Source organism: Capsicum annuum, chromosome 12 (assembly GCF_002878395.1).
Source record: "Capsicum annuum cultivar UCD-10X-F1 chromosome 12, UCD10Xv1.1, whole genome shotgun sequence".
Taxonomy (NCBI): Eukaryota; Viridiplantae; Streptophyta; class Magnoliopsida; order Solanales; family Solanaceae; genus Capsicum; species Capsicum annuum.
Genome location: NC_061122.1, coordinates 210,820,163 through 210,825,624, shown reverse-complemented (window position 1 = coordinate 210,825,624; position 5,462 = coordinate 210,820,163).

The following is a 5,462-nucleotide window of genomic DNA, read 5'->3' as shown; positions in this document are numbered from 1 at the left end:
TACATATCTATATATATCTACACATATCTACCAAATACATACTACACACTCAAGTTTTCTATCATAAAAAAAGTGAGGCAATAAACCAGGCATCGATAAGTCCTATATGTTAATTCATGGCCATTGATCCAATACTTATATGAGCAAGAGAAGAGTAGATATAAAAGATATGATAGCACAAGTAAAGCAACATTCAGAAATTAACAGGTCAATCACTAAACAAGCAGTACCAAATGTTATAAAAAGCAAGAACCAACCAAAATAAAAAAAAATATTGTGCCTATCACTTATCAGAGACAAAATAAAAGTAATGAAGAACAAGTTACCTCTGGGCATAGTGAGAGAGCTGGGGGTAAAAGAGTTGGAATCATATTGGAAAGGAATTAGTAAGAAGTTCCTGTAGCTTGATACAGCTTCCTGAGATGTATGTTCATTCTTTCGATTTTTGCAGTATAAGCCTTAAGAATTTGTTGAGTAAAATTTGCATTTTTCACAGTTAAGGATTCAACTTGAGCTTCCAACTTCTTCACCCTCTCATGCAAGATTGCATTTTCTTATTTTAACTCTCCACTAGAATTGGCTCTCTTATTTGTGGTGTACTCGATCCTGTCCTCAAAGAAACAATCTCAGCATCCTTTTGAGATACTGTGGTTGACAGGACAACTACCTCCTCTCTCAACCCTTGTTGCACCTTAATTAACTTGGACATAAAAGACTTAGGTTTCCTACTCTCTCTCTTGGTAATACAGTTATTTTCTTCTAGGGTAGTGAAATTGATTTTCTTCTTTACTGACCCTACCTTTCCCTTACCACACTTAACGTCGGCATTTGTAAGCATGACTATATTAAAATACTCAATAACAATCGCAGGAAGGTTCACCTTCTGATATATTGATAGCATTTCCATGAGATAAAGATCAGAGCCAGTCATAGTACCCCTTCTTTCAGATCTGCAGACACGAGCCCTGTGTACCAATTCAAACAACAACTGATATTTCCCCTTTAAGACCCTTTTATTGATAGATTTAATGTTCAAATAATCAATATTACTTCACATTTCAAAGAACTGTGCAGACCCTTACCCTAATCTAATGATCTTACTTCCTATCATAGAAATCCCAAGGATCTTAGAGAGGGTATCCTCATCTAATTCCATACCTACCCCATTAACTTATGATGTTACATATAAAACATCTTCAAAAATCGCCAAGTTGTGGTAGAAAATTCTTACTTCTTCCTCATGTAACTGGGGGAATGGTGACTCACAAAAATGTTCCCAATTCTAATACTTCAACTAATCAAGTGGTTCTTTCATCGCATGTCAGCAATAGTTGGATCAACTACTCTTTCTCTCAAGACTTCTTGAGTCGTGAGAGTCTTCTAACTAGCTTTTGAGACAAGCCCTTCTCTTTGGATGGCATAGCTTCCTTTGATGAACTAGTTTCCCTTATAGTGAATTTGGAAACAATCTAGGTCCCCGCCGACTTTAGACTGGGACCTAGTCCTTTATCCTTATCATTAAATGTCCTTCTCCTCTTATCGATGATACAGGTCCCCAGCCTACATGAGAACAAACTGTTACCTTTCCTTTGTGAAAATATGATTACTTCATTTATTTTTTCTTGAATTAGAGTAGTATGTTTTTTAACATAAGAGCCATGATACTCATCATATGAGTCATTTAAGCCTTCAAACATTCTCTCAATCTCACTATCTATATCATAAGTATCCAGTTCAACTATAACAATTCCACATTTATTTGGCATTCTTCTTTCTTTAGTATTCCTCCTGATTTTCTCTAGTACTTCCTTTATTATGTTCCTGGTACTTGACCTGGTCTTAGGAGTTGAGAAGATGGATTTTTTATTTGATGTTTTCAAGGATAAGGGATTCATTATCTTTAAATTTAGTGCCACCCAAGTTACCCTTATTGTCAACAGATGGAAGCACTATATTTTTGCCCTCCGTGTCTTCAGGGAAATTATTTTGACGTATAGTAAGAAAAACTAGTAAAAATGGGGTTATGAAATTTATTCTCGGAGGGATTGGTACCAGTGTTACCTTTTGATAAAGAGTCACTGGGTCGGCTCATACTTTTCTAAGAATAGTAAGTATTGGAAATTTATTGAAGGGAGGAAAGGGTGTATTCAGTAATGGTAAAATGTTCTTCAGAATTTGAAGGTATTTATGGAGTGTCCATTACTTTTAAAGGAAGGGGCTTATTTTTATGGGAAGAAGAAAATAAGTAGGACATCCTTGCAGAGATTGGAAGAACTGTAGTATAAGAGAGATTCAAGCATTTAAATTTTCTTAGGAATGATTTAGGAACTGATAAGATTGAGTGAAAGAAGATTTTTAAAGAGAAATTAAATAGATTTTGAACTTTCATATAGGTTATGAAAGGACGGTTAGGATTAAAAGAAACGATATGCTTAAAAAGACATATTCGGTAAGATGAACGCGTCTATTGAGTTTGAAGTACAAGTGCCAGCTTCTAGAAGGGGTGGGAGTATGACGTGACACAGTTATTAATTATTTAGAATGTTCATTATTTATGAACAACAAGTGGTACGGACCTGATCAGGGACCAGTTCCCTAAGTGATGATAGAGTTCAATTGTCTTGTGCTATCTCACCACTTCTTTCATATCTTTTCTTCCTTGCTATAGGTGTATATCTGCAAAGATATGAGAATGAATTACAAACATAGGGCATTATTCAACCTAGATACCTTCTCACCATTTCATAGCCATAGAGAAAGTCATGAGAGTCTCCTGTATTCACACAATTTCACCGGCTTTACCCTTTCTTTAATTATTCAACTAGTTTCCTATTTTCATTATCAGAGATGTACCAAGGATAACTCCATCAACTCTTCAAGCGGCCTCCTTTTTTTATTAACTCTCTGAGTCATAATATACTTGTCTTGATTTCACTATTATGGAGACATGTCTCCACTGATGGGATTCAGCAAGAGGTAAACTTTAAATCTTTATTTATGAGCTCTGATCAACCATTATCATTAACTTGTGTTGATTAATTCCTCTTTCCCTTCCCTGCATCATTAATAACTTGTTAGCTTTGGAAACCCATTTGAGTCTGAGTTCCTAGTAAGATGACAAAGGAAGGATTAACTTTTTCTAAGTCCAGTTTGGCCATCTTTGCTTTCTTTTTAGGAGCATTACAGAGTTTCTCTCATCCTTTAAGACTCCAGTCTTGGAAGAACATTCTTCGTTGTGGTGACTATCCCCTCCATACTAAGTAAATGAGATAGTATTCTTGCTTCTTGTAGGTTTGATTGAGTGGTTTGATCCATATTCTTGGCTGTCAGAATATGTCATTACTCGTAAAGTGACAGTCCACTTGTAAGCTTTCTTGAGATCAGTATTAACTGTGGTAAGTTCCTCCGTAAGGATAAAATTTCTATTCATTAAGGAAAACAGGTCGGCCTTGGCATTTTTGAAATCCTTTTCCAACTAAAACTGAATTCTACTTCTTTTACCTTTTCTCTTGAGATCCTTCTTAGAGATCTCATCTATTGTCTTGTTTAACTCATCGTTTTTGCACGTAAGGTCCTTACAAGTTGCTAGTTGCTCTTCTACTTGTACATTCAGTTTCATTGTTTTATCTGCATATCTTGTCAATTCTTCCATTAATCTTATTCTTTTAGTTGTGAGTTTATCTACTTGAACGCACATCTTAATTACCTCTTCCTCACGCTTTTCTCATACCTCTTTTAGATATTTTTTATCTTTGGCAAGATTATTTAACGAGTCAATTAGCATGAAGGCAAGAAATCTGAGCCTACTCTAGGAGTAATGCTGTAAATTTTCCTTCAAATTAAGGAGAGTAATAGGCTTATCTTCACTTATGTTGATGTTTTCCACCAAAGAAAGGAGTGAATCAGAGACTTGCACCCCCTTTTTATTTCCATGATGGGAATGTCTTCTCTTTACTCAGACTCATTTGAGTCACTTGATGAGTCATTCCAACAAGCTACAAGCACCTGACTGACAATCTTGTCAGCCTCAGTTCTCTAGTTAAACTTCATAGTGACCCTCTGCTTCCCTTTTTAGACAAATCTCTAAACCTACCCAAGGCTTTGAGAACTCTTTTTGCAATGCGAGCTATTTCACTATTTTCAGAGGTGTAAATAGCTTGTGAATTCTCTATTTTTCAGAATCCTCTCAAGGTGTTAGCCTTATTACGGAAGATCTACTTTGATACCAAATGAAGGGTTGGGGTGGTTGTTCCTCAGCTCAAGGAATTATTCCTATATGCACTCACGCAACAAGAACTAAGAGATAAATAAAGTAAGAGGTGCAGGAGTACAGAAAAGTAACGACACAAAATTTTTACACGGAGACTCCTTGCTCAAGGGAGAAAAACCTTAACCTGCCTTCAGGTTTTCTAAGCTCCACTATATTCAAGCAACCTCTTGAATATAGACTCCACGGATTAGCCTCCTAATCTTTTTTTTCTAGCAACAACTCTATTACAAGGAAACCCAAGAAGTAACTCTACTGCTTCCACCTCCAGCTAACTTTAACTAGACTCCTCAAGCTAACTTTAGCTTGGACAATCACCTAAATCTAAATGATTACAAAGAAACAGTCACACTACAACACCTACTACAATCATAAGCTAACGTAGGCAGACTTTAAAGAATAATATTACATAGACTTAGTTGCAATAAAGAAATAAAAATACAACTCTATAAGAAATCCGTTCCCTGTTACAGTTCTAGCCTTTGATTGCACGCTACAACACTTCAGAAAGATCTTTAATTGTAAGTATATGGAAGTGTTGGTTTTCTTATTAAGGAAGATGAGCATTATATGTTATGACTCAAGAAAACCTAAGAGCAATTTCATTGGTTGAGGCAAAAAGGTGACAACTACTTTTCACCAACTTTTGTACTATGTTCCATCTAGACTGTTAACTGTGACAGCGATAGGTGAGCCCAACCTATTCCCTAATACGTAGAAGCCTTTGTCATCACAACAAAAACTTCAGGGAACAAGTCCCAAACTATGAATTTTGTCAATCATCAAAACTAAGGACTTAAAAAATACAATGTTTGGATAGACTGTATCGTTCACTATTGTTTAATAACAGTTTTACTGTTTGACTTGACGGTATGGTATTGTATCGTAACTGGTAAGTTTACTAAAATTCCCTTAACTATTATAAATATTAAATGTATCAAAATTGTTAATAAAATAATTTTCTTTTTGCTAATCTGTCATAAATTATACTATGCAAATATATTAAGTTTTTAAATTCATGTAAATTTTAATAAAATCAAGACAAGAATAGATCAAAATAAATGTAATCAGATTTATTTTTTATCGTAAAAAATTTCATTTTCTTTTGGTGTTTTGAAACGTGACCACCAACGACAAGTACAAAGTTTAAATGCATCTTTCGTGTATGCTACGGGTGTGTTCAGTATGGAACACA